Here is a 12,248-nt window from a genome sequence, read left to right on the forward strand (position 1 = left end):
TGCAGCAGGAGAAGTGTTCTCCAGAATCAACAGGGAGGGGGCAGGGCAAGTGCCTCATCCTATCACGGCACAGTTCAACCACCACACAGAGATAAGACCACCAGAAAGATGAAGGTTGGCAGTGGATTTTACAGTGTCCGGTTCTGAGGCAAAATGTGAGGTGACATTAGCAAAACTGACCAACAGTCATGATTTGATGAGGCTTACGCCTTGCAGCAGATTGCCACAGTCATTATAAGTGAGCTCCTGAAGGGTGTTCTCATCATTCTGTAACACTTGCTGCGGATCTTTCAAGCTTATCACTCCCTTTTCTGCTGGAAACAAACAACCTGTTCTAAACTTGATTTATGCTTGTACATTGGGTATCGTTCTCTTTTTTTAGTTATCCTATTTCCTAGGACATTCCTTAGACTCTGAGCTAGTACTGTTGCTAGTGTATAATTAGCAGCTTTCCCCAGGAGGCTGAGGTAGGAGTGATGAGTCAATGAGTATTTCCTTAGCTGTGAAACTGGTGTTCGGCTGTAAGGAGGGCTTGTAGGAGTAGTAAATGTCTCCAGCTCTGGGAGTCCCAGCTGACCAGATGCTGATTGGTGCTCAAGAAATGCTTATTGATTGATTGATTAATGGGAGAATTGGAACCTCACAACGACCTTGCGACGAAGGTGCTATAGATGGTATTATCTCCACTTTACAGATGAAGACACTGAGGCTGGGCCTTGTTCACAGTCACACAGTTATTAACTATCAGAAACTGGCTTTGAATCCATCTTCCTGATTCAAATTCCGAAGAAGCAGCTATAATCACTCAAAAGCTAATGCTCATGGCATGATGAGATCTCCAGACTAAATGGGAAATGGCTTCCCCTTTGTAGCTCCTTTTCCACCCCACCTACCAAAGTGCTTTGTTTCCCATCAAAAATGTCCAAATATGAGTTATTTGCTTGAATGAGGCCAAGAGGTCAGAGATGGTCCTCAGCTTTTCACATTCTTGCCCAGCAGATCTCAGTGGAAATCTGGTACAAGATGTTATGAGAGCAACATTGCTGAATAATTAGGTCTCCACTGTGGTCCTTGAGCACCCAGGGGATTCACACTGTTGGAAATCCCCAGGCCCAGAGCCAAAAGAATGAGTTGACTGCCTACCATGAGATTGCTCCAAGGAACCCCTCTGGAAGCCCATGCCTTCTGGTGGCTCTCCACCAACAAAGAGTGCTGGAAGGGTCAAGGGGCAGCTGGGTGGCCATAGGCAATGTTCTTCCCCCTCTGTGCCTCAGTCTCCCCTTCTGTCAAATGTGGGGATCAGACTAGATTCCATAACTCCATGAGCCTCTGAAAAGAAAGTGAGATGATAAAGTGAGAAAGTGAATGTGTATGAGTGTGTGTGAGTGAATTGCCTTCACTATCTCCTCCCATCTTCCCAGCTCCTTGATGTAGATATTCCTCAAGGGCTCGTTCTGGACCCTTTCCTCCCTCACTCTCTCCTTGGCCTTCTCACTCACTCCCATGGTTCCATTCCCAACTCCACGGCCTCCAAATCTCTCCCTCCAGCCCTGACCTCTCTTCTCACCTGGGCATCTCTACCTGGAAGATACACCACCAGTAGGTTCAAACTCAACTCATTCTCTTTTCCCAAACTCTCTCCTCCTGCTGGCTTGCTTCCTTCTTTCCATCGGTGGCACTGCCACTTACTTGCTCACCCACACTGAGGTTGTTGTTTGTTTTAAATCAATCAAGAAGCATTCATTAAATACCTATGGTGTGCCAGGCATTGTGTTGGGCAGCCAGTGGGGATACAGATACAAAGGCTGAAATGACAGTAAGCAGAACCACACAGAGAAGAAAGTGGGCCTCTATTAAAATCACCTTGGTGAGGAGCTAACCTGGCTCCGCCTCATACTACTATGTGAGCTAACGTACCTCTTCACCTTTCTGGGCCCAAAACTGTAAGGCTGCATCTATGAAGTGGACAAGCTGGACCAAGTGGTTGCTGAGGCCCTTTCCATCTATTCAGCCCGAGGTCAGTGCAGTGCTTGAACACAGTAAGAGTTTGATCAATATCTTGAAGTCCTGCATTCCTAAATCTTTGTGGCCTTGGGCAAGTCACTTCACCTTTGATTGCTTCAGTTTCCTTATCTGTAAAGTGGGCATAATAATATCATCTACCTCCCAAGGTTATTTCAATGGTATTTTATTTTTTCCCCAATTACATACAAAAACAATTTAAACATTGTTTTAAGTTCCAAATTCTGTCCTTCCTTCCCTCCTATCTCCCCTGCCCAAGACAGTTAAGCAATCTGATATAGATTATATTAGTACAATCAGGTGAAACATATTTCCATATTAGCCATTCTAGTGGAAGAAAACTTGAACCAAAAAAAGAAGAAAGAAAGAAAGAAAGAAAGAAAGAAAGAAAGAAAGAAAGAAAGAAAGAAAGAAAGAAAGAAAGAAAGAAAGAAAGGAAGGAAGAAAGGAAGAAAGAGAAGGAAGAAGGAAAAAAGGAAATGACAGAGAGAGGGAGGAAGGAAGGAAGGAAGGAAGGAAGGAAGGAAGGAAGGAAGGAAGGAAGGAAGGAAGGAAGGAAGGAAGGAAGGAAAAGAAAAAATAGCATGCTTCAGTCTGTATTCAAACAACATCGGTTTCTCTGGAGTCAGACAGAATTTTCCACAACGACTCTTTTGGAATTATCTTGGATCATTGTATTGCTGAAAAGAGTCATTTCTTATAGCACAATAGTATTCTATCAAAATCATATACCACAGCTTGTTTAGCCATTCCCCAGTGGATAGGCGTCCACTCAATTTCCAATTCTTAGCTATCACAAAAAGAGATGCTACAAATATTTTTACACAAATAGGTTCTTTCCCCCTTATTTTTTATTCTGTTTGGGATATATACCTAGCAGTGGTCTTGCTGGGTCAAAGGGCACGTACAATATGATTGCCTTTTGGACATAGTTCCAAATTGCTCTCCAGAATTGTTGGATCAATTCACAACTCCACCAACAATGCATCAGTGTTCCAATTTTCCCACATCTTCTCCAACATTTATCATTTTTCCTATTTTGTCACGTCAGCCAATCTGATAGGTGTGAGGTGGTACCTCAGAGTTGTTTTAATTTGCATTTCTCTAATCAGTAATGATTTAGACCTTTTCTTCATATGACTATAGATAGCTTTAATTTCTTCCTCTGAAAACTGCCTGTTCATATCCTTTGATTGTTTATCAATTGGGCAATGACTTGTATTCTTATAAACATGACTCAGTTCTTTGAGTCAAATATTTTTATTTACAGAGATTTATTTTTATATATTAAAATATATGTTATATGTATATTAAAAATAAATCTCTATAAATAAAAATACAAAAAATTAATCTATTTGAGAAAGAACGCCTTCATCAGAAAGGCTTGCCCTAAGATTGTCTCCCACCTTTCTGCTTCTTTCTCATCTTGGTTGCATTGGTCTGTCTGTGGATTACTCCACTTCTCAGATTTTCTCAACTTTTCCAGATTCTTCCCTTTGCACACAAAGATCAGCACCAGCGGTGGCTGGGTAGGGCTTCCATTTCTCATTGTCATGTTCACACACAATTCGTGCCCCTTTGGGGTGCATGCTGGGTCCCACTATCCCCAAGATCAGCCAGAATGTTGCTATGGGGCAGATAACTTGTCCTTCTTCCATAGGCTTTTGGGAGCTCTGCCTGGCATCCTGGCCTGCCTGGGGCACCTGCCAAGGCCACCTCAGGCTGTGACATGGGGCCATCCTAGCCCGTGGCACATTTGATGTCCTTGCCCCATGGCCCAGCTGCATCTGAGAGGCCAAGCAGGAGGGTCCTAGGGTTGACACTGGCCCAAGCATGGTAGGACAGACCTGGGCCTGGCTGGTCAGGCAGGATCTGGGAATGAGGGAGTAAATGCTGCCCATGGACTGGGGTTCTGGGCCTTGCGTCCCAAGCACTCCTTCTCCAGTGGGGTCAGAGGAGGGAAATCTACCCTCTGTGTGTGGCAGTAAGGCACTTTAGACCAGCAGCCAACATGCATCCAATAATCCCTCAGCATTTCTGGGTCATGTGGTCCCCACAATAACCCCATGAGATCTGCAGAAGAGGGACCACAGGACCATTGTGATCAAGCTAGAAGGACCTTAAAAGCCTCCATGTCTAATCTCCTCTTTTTACAGATTAGGAAACTGAGGAACAAAGCAATTAAGGGACTTGCCCAGAGTCACTGAAGTGGGATTTAAACCCAGGTCCTCCTGCCTCCAAGTCCAATGTTCTAACCACTGCACTATCTCTATAAAGAACTTGGAATAATCTAGCCCAACTTACTCATTTTAGTAAAGGGGAAACTGAGGCCCAGAGAGGCCACATGACTTGCCCAAGGTTTAGTAGCAGAACCAGAATTCAGATCCAAGTCATCTGATTTCCAATCACATTGTCCCCTCACACAGGAAATCAGGAAACTCCATTTAATAGACCAGAACATATCTACTCAGAAGCCATCCGATAGACCACCTCAGTTTAGGAGGGGGGAAGGAGGAAGCTGAGACCCAAGGAGGTTATGAAATGACCTGACCAAGGTCACACAGTTCACACGTGCTGGGCTTGCCTCCCAGTGTCTTGCTCTTTGTGCCTTCTCTTTTTGGGGCCCCACAGTTAAGAACCCAAGAGATCCTGAGTTCCAGCCCCACCCAGCCCTGTGAAAGGGACAGCTGTTGTCCCTCCGGACCAGCTCACCCACCAGCCAAAGAAGCAGACTTGTACACTTCCCAAACCTCACGTTCCCCAGCTTGGATACATGCCCTTCCATACGTTGCAGCCCCCTCATTTCCCATCCCACCCCCTTGGTGGGTGTCCAAGGCCCCAGTGAACATCCCCCGGCCCACTTATTTATAACTGCTGAGTAATGCAGAACAGTGGGTCCCTATGGAGGGCTGGTTTTATTTAGCCAGCAGGCCTGAGGGGGACAGGATTAATTTAATAAGCCCAGGACCAACAATAAAACCAGTGTGGTTTTTCCTGTGGCTTTGCCAGAGTCCTTACTTCATGGGATGGCAGAGCTTTTGGTGTGGAGACAGGGAAAAGAAAAATAAATTCCCCCATGGAAAAAGCGCCGTGCCCTTACCTTCAGAGAGAGGAGCGTCTGGTGGGGGGCGGAGGGGAGCGGAGGTGTGGGGGGCAGAGCGGGGGCCACAGCAGAGTAGCTCCGCTCCCCGGCAGGGCTGCCCCTGGCTGCACACACATCCGCTGCCAAAAGGGGAGGGGGCCCTTCTTGGGGGGAGTCTTCTTCTCCCTCCTGTTTCTCTGGTGATGGCAAAACAAACAGAAGCATCTGGACCACCTGGCTCCTGCCCGCTGGCCACGGGGACGTGCTGATGGCCGAGAAGGGGCTTGAGACTGTCACTTTTAACTCCTTCACCGCCACTGAGCCCAGGCCCGGCCCCAGCTCTTAGGCCTCTAAGGGGGCACCCAGGGACGCTCTGCCGTGCCCGTGGGGCCCCATGAGTACTCTGTCCTCCCAGGCTACCAGCAGTGACTCTGCCAGGACCTAGAGGGGCACCACAAGCCCCTTCACCCCAGGGCCTCAGTCTCCTCCTCTGTAAGCGGAGGGGCTGTATTAAAGATCCTTCCAGGCTGGCTGCCATCCCCTCTGTCACCCAAGGCAAGTCCTTCTCTCACAGCCAGTTTCTGCACCTGTAAAACGGGAGCACAGGACTAGATCCTGGCCTCAGAGAGTCAGAGATGGACAGGACCATTGAGCCCAGCTCCCTCATTGTACAGATGAGGAAGCTTGGTCTGGGAGAGGGGAAGGCCGCCCAGCCAGGAACAGGGGCATCTGAGCGTGACTCTTCCTGACTCCAAGGCCAGTGCCCTATCCACCACACCACACTGCCCCAAGACCACCTGGGGGCTGCCTCCAGCTCGGCCTCTCTGCTCCCAGGAGAGGCTACCTGGGGCACGAGGCAGCTTGGCACACTCGAAGCCTGGGGCCAAGTCCCAGCCTGTTCTTACCTGCTTGGGAACTCCCACAAGACGCTTCAGCTCTCTCTGCCTTGATTTCCCCATCTGTGAAATGTGGAGTATGGATTGGAAGGCTTTAGGGACCCTCCCAGGTCTACATCTAAGGTCCTCTGCTCTGAGTTCAAATCCCACCACTGCTACTCACTACCTCCATGACACTGGGGAAAGCCCTTCACCTCCTGGACCTTCACTTTGCCCTCTGTAAAGGGAGGATATGGCCCCAGTGGTCTCCGGGGTGCTTGCCTGCTCTGGGTCTGTGAACCTATGAGCCTACTAATCTGGTTTTTATCATGGTAGTAACAAGAGCAGTGGTAGCAGGAAGCTTGAGAACCCAAGAGGTATATGGGAAGGAAGAATGGACAGCAGCAGGTCACTGAGTGGCCATAAGCCAAGGGGAAAGTCTAGTTCTGCCACCAATGGAAAAGGACAAAAAATCTGAGCCTAAACCCCATGACTCCCTGGCCATAAAAGCCAAGTGGGCAACCCCAGAGGAGAGTTCTTCAGCCCTCTGACAAGGCCCTTGGGGCTCTCTGGACTGTTCCCTCACATTCACTTCCCAAATATCTACCACTTCCACACGGGGATGCTGGCATCTCCCAGGTGTTGGGGTCCTGCCTTCTTGGGTTTTCCTTTGATATGTCACAGCTATCACTAGACCATCCTTACCTTAAAACATAAGGAGTCTAGGTGCGGACATTAGACCAGGCCAAGGCTGGTGTAGACGGGGTAGGAGTCATCAAAAACATGCTTCCTGCTCTGCGTGAGAGCCCCAAAATGTCCTTGTAAAGCCCCATGAGACTCCTATGAACGTCTCTGAGGATGCCAGTTAGATGAGGAAGGGCCTGGGGAATGCACCAATGAGGAATGATTGAAGGACCTGGTAGGTGGTTAACCTGGGGAAGAGAAGGCTCAGGGGCACTTGGTGGAGTTTTCAAAGATTTGGGAGGGGCATGTGAGGAAGGTGACACTTTAGTAGACTTGAAAGGCATTCAGTGAAGTTGTTGACTTCCAGGCCATGCATTCCAGGCTCGAAACAGAGTCCAGAGCTGCCTTCAAGTGAGGGGACAGAGGTCCCTGGAAGGCAGAACCAAGAGCTTCCAGGAAGCTACGAAAGGCCAGCTTCTATTCCAGCACCAGGCAGCACTTCCCCCCATGAGGGCCACCCCAAAGGGTCCCAGGCTGACTTGGGGGCTGGTGGAAGGGCTCTTCATCAGGGGACAAGCAGCTCCTTCCAGCTCTGAGGGGCCAAGGTTCTGTGGGAGGGAACTCATTCAAAGCCAAACCACTCTTTCAGGGGCCAGGCCCGGAGCGAAGACAAGGTCATGAGGAAAGATCTCAGCCCTTGACCTGGGTACCCGAGCTCACCATTGTCTGGCTTCCAACCCCACAGGCCAAGCAAAACCGCTCTCTCCAGAGTGACAGGTGAGCTCGTGATCACTCAGTCCAGTGACCTTTTCCCAATCCTCATCCTTCTTGACCTCTCTGCTGGTGCCCCTCTCCACCTGGATGCTCTCTCCATTTTGGCTTTCCAGGACACTCTCTTTCCTGGTTCACCTCCCTCTCTGACCTCTCCTTCCCTGTCTCCTTTGCTGAATCTTCCTCCAGATCACACCGTCCAACCGGACGTGTCCCCAGACTGTGTCCTGGGCCCTCTCTTGCTCTCTCTACACTCTCTTGCTTGGCAGTCACATCAGCCTCAGTGGGTTCAATTATCATCTCTACAGATAACCCTTAGGCCTATATACCTGTAGCTCATTCAATTAACAGGTGTCAGAGCCAGCATTTGGACCTAGTCTTTGGGCTCTAGAACCCTGGTTCTTTCCACTACATCATGCCGGCTTGAAAGGAAAGCAGCAAAGTGGTAGCTTTGCATGGCGAGAGCTCACTTGGTGGTCCCAGCAGAGCTGGGCAGCCTCTCTTGGTTGGGATGCACATGGAGGGTGAGGTGGGAAAGGGGTGCCTGCCTGGCTGGCTGGATTGGTCCCATGGACCCCGTTGCTCTGGGGGACACTGAATTTGGAGCCATCTGGTCCTCCTTCCAATCTGGGGGACCTCCCTATCATCTGCACCAAAATTAGAGGCACTGTGCGCAGCTCTTCTCCAGAAATCAAAAGGAGGCCAAAGCTTGTGCTGAGGCCCCACTGTGTGCCCAGCCCCAGACCAGGGTCTGTGCACTTAGGGAATGAGAATCAACACATGGCATCCTGGCTGCGGGTCTGAGTGCTAGGAGTATGAGAACCAGAGCAATGTCTTAGGGAGTACTCTGGAAACACAGAGACCCAGATTGGGCTCCTGGCTCTGCTGCTAATTAGTTGTATGGCTTTGGGCAAGTCCCTTCCCTCTTTCTGGGCCTCAGTTTCCTCATCTGTAATCTGACCTCTAAGGCATCTGCCAGCCCTAAGTCTCATGGTCCTCCTTGGCCAAGCATCTAACTTTGAGCTCCTTTGCTTGGCCAGATTGGAGTTCCTATGTCTGAATGAAAAGGGTGAGGCCCTTGGCAGGGGCTAGGTGCCCCCCAAGCCCACCTTGAGAGCACCAACGAAGAGTTATTGAGTTAAACCAGGCCCCACTGAAACATACTTTCCACATGACTCACAACAGACAGGCAGCCCCAGCACCCACAGTATTCACACGTACTCATTAGTGCCTCCTCCTCTGAGGCTTTTTAATGAGCGGGTGAACTTCCTGTAAATGCGGGCTCAGTGTGGCCAGCCTGGGGCCAGCTGCCATCGGGACTGCTTTCATTCATGTCCCTGAACTCCGAGAGGCTGTTGCTCCCACATCTCTCCCCCTTTTCTACCAGGGCGTGAGTCACAATTCTTTTCAGGTGGACTGTGCAAGACTCTGGAAACACTGCACACGATCCCAGGAACCCCCCCAATTCTGAAGGCTGCTCCAGTCTCCAGTGATGGCCCCAATGGCCCATCCCCCACAGCTTCCAGCACATCTGTCTGCAGCTGCTCTAAGTCTGACTCTCTGTCTTTGGGGGCTTGCATACACTAGGCACTTAATCAATGCTTGCAAACTGGATTTTGAAGTGCATGTACTTGTCTGTGCTATATCTTTGACCAGATGGCATTTGTCCCCAGGCCACAGGTCACATTTGAATAAGACATCGTGGAATAGTGACAGAGCCCTGAATTGGGAGATCCACATTCAAATCCTGGCTTAGACACTTAGGATCATGGAACTCAAGGTGGAAGGCACAACACTTTCATTTTGCAGGGGAGGAAACAGGCCCAGAGAGGTTAGGGCACTCACCCAAGGTCATACAGGCTGGATTTCAATGCAAGTCCTTGTTCTCCATCATGGGCCCTAGGGGAAATTCTCCAGGCTTCTCAGCCCTGCAAATTCCTCATCTATAAATTATGAGATGGGCAACAAGGTTGGGGAGGGGGTCTATGCCAGTCTGTGCCCGGGGGGGGGCCTTCGACAACCCTCTGTAGACCTCAGTTTCCTTGACCGTGAGAGGGGAGAGATCTGCCTGCCCCTCCCAGCTCAGACTCTCTGGTGCGCTCACTAGATGACGTCTAAGCTCAGCTCTAAGATTCTCTGCTCAATCCAGGGTATCTTGGCTGCTCTACAGCCCTCCCACCTTTGACTTGTGCCCTATGCCTGGAACGCCCATCGCCACCAGGGGGCAGTGTGAAGCGCCATGTCCATGCCCTTCCAATGCGTTGACTTGCCCTCCCAGCTCTGTGCCATCTGCAAATTTGCTGAACATTCCAGCCACGCCTTTATCCAAGTCCTTGACAAAAATGTCCTACAGCCCCGGGGCAAGCGCAGATCCCTGAGGCACTCCACTGGAGACCTTCAGCCATGTTGACATGAATCCATGCCCAGATACTCTTCGAGCCCAGCCATCCAACCAGCTCTGAATCGATCAGATTGCACCGTCTGCGTATAGATGCTATCCAGAGCACACCCTTCGTCTGCTAGCTGGGTCACCCTGGCAGAAGAGGACTGAGGTTGGTGTGGTATGCCCTGCTCTTGATGAAGCCCAGCTGGCTCTCTGTGGTCACTGCTTCCTTTTCCAGATGGCCACTCACCTCCCTTTGATCATTTTTCCTAGAATTGGCCCGAGAATCAAAGCCAAGCTCACTGGTCCATGGTTTTCAGCAGCTTCCCCTTTTAGGAAAATCAAAAACAAAAGAAATTCCCTGCCCTCCAGAAGCTTATACTCTGCTGGATCAGGGAAATAAAATAAATCATAGAGACATTTGGGCAGGGGAGGGGAGGTCGAACTCACAAAAATGAGTCTTCTTGACTCCAGGCACGGCACTCTGTGCACTATGATGCCCCTTAGACTTGAAGGATGAGAAGAGTTGAGGAGGCCTTAGCAGCGGGGACAATACTGGGAAGAAGGCCCTGACTCTCAGAGAGGTGTGACCCCATGAACAGGGGCTCAGGGTCACTTGGTTTGAGCCCTAGCTCTGCTCTCTATTTGCTGCATCACCATGAGCAAGTCACCTGCTTTCCCAGATGAGCCTTAGTTTCCTCCCATGGGTATATGGGGGCAAGGGAAGAATCGTCCAGTTATGATTCAGTTGTTTGGTCAACACAAGCTATGAGCCTGACGCTGTGCTGGCTCGGTGGTGACAAAGACCAAGACCGTGGGCTCTCCCCTCCAGGAGGTGGCTTTGAGTGAGGGAAAGTAATGTGGACAGACAAGTAAATAGAAGACACAGAATAATTTGGAGGTGAGCAGCACTAACACCCTGGTGGTGTTCGGGGATCGAAGAATGGGAAAGGCCTCATGAGCTGAGCTTCCAAAGGAGGAGGGGAGTGCACTCCAGGCACCCAGGACAGCCTGTGCAAAGCGGGGCGGTGGGAGACAGGGCATGATCACCACTCACTCCATGTTTCTAAAGGCCCATCCCTGAGGACCAGGGACAACGCAGTCACTTTGTGCTGTTCATTCCCTTCAGCGTGTCCAGGCCTTCGGGCGCACCACGCCCTTCCGTCCTCCACTGCCTCCTGAAGTCGGTCCAAGCTCACGTTCATCGCTCCCATGACAGTGTCTATCCTCTGCCGCCCCCGTCTTCTTCTGCCCTCAATCTTTCCCAACATCCACATCTTTTCCAGTGAGTCCCGTCTTCTCATCATGAGGCCAAAGTATTTCAGCTTCAGACTCAGTATTTGGCTTTCCAGAAAAGGGGCGGAATCCATTTCTTTAAGTATGGACCAGTTTGATCTTACAATTGAGTCATATCTGATCTTCCAGTCCCTCATTCCCCCACGCACCTAATGGCAGCCACCCCGGCCCAAAAGCAGAAAGGCCAAGCAAGCTGCAGCCCTGCCAGCGTTACTCACCAACGGCCCAAATTCTGTTCTGATAAATGCCCTGTGGCGCACACACTCACCTGGCCGCACCACCATCAGCGCATACTCGCTGGCTGAAGCAGTCAAACAGGGCCTCACTTCTGGTAAGCCAGCCATTTAGAAGATGCTGGGAGCAGCCAACTGCAGCAGGCCAGGCACACCCACCTCACGCCAAAAATCCCTCTGGCAAACGGGAAGTTCTTGACAGCTCCTGACTTGATAGATTTCCCTGGCAAAAATGGACTTGGCTACTGTGCCCTGAACATCCTTCCCAAACTCGGATTTGGGGCACTTAGCAACAGCCTGCAAGTGCAACAGAGGCCAGGAGCAGTTGGGGAGAGCCATAGAACCAGGGCTGGGAGGGACCTTGGAGGCCATCTGCTCAAACTCCCTCCTTCACTCAGCAGTGCAGAGGAGTCAAGTCACTTGCCCGTGGTCACACAGCTATTCAATGTCTAAAGTAGGATGTGTAAATTATAGATTTAGCAATGAGAGGAGGCCTTAGAGGTCACCTAGTTCAATTCACCGGTCAGTCAATGAGCATTTATTGAGCACCTTCTGTATGGTAGGCACTGTGCTAAATGCTAGAGATACAAAGAAAGGCACTAACCAGTCCCTGCCCTCGGGGATCTTCCCTCTAAGGGAGGAGACAGCATGTGCAGACAAGATTACACAGGATCAGCTGTGGAGAATGAGCAGCTGGAAGGCTTCTCTGGAAGCCAGCACTGCAGCAAGTGCTAGACATGCCAAGACCCACATGAGAGGCCCTGCCCCCAAGGGGCTCCCAGTCGACTCAGGCCCAGAAAAGCTGGCTGAAGACTCCTGTCCTGAGGCCTCTGAGGCCACTTCCAGCTCTGGCGATCAGTCATTGACACAAGAGACCACTGAGGCCCAGAGAGGTCCGTCGG

Source organism: Phascolarctos cinereus, unplaced genomic scaffold, assembly GCF_003287225.1.
Source record: "Phascolarctos cinereus isolate Bilbo 61053 unplaced genomic scaffold, phaCin_HiC Scaffold_5;HRSCAF=322, whole genome shotgun sequence".
NCBI classification, from domain to species: domain Eukaryota; kingdom Metazoa; phylum Chordata; class Mammalia; order Diprotodontia; family Phascolarctidae; genus Phascolarctos; species Phascolarctos cinereus.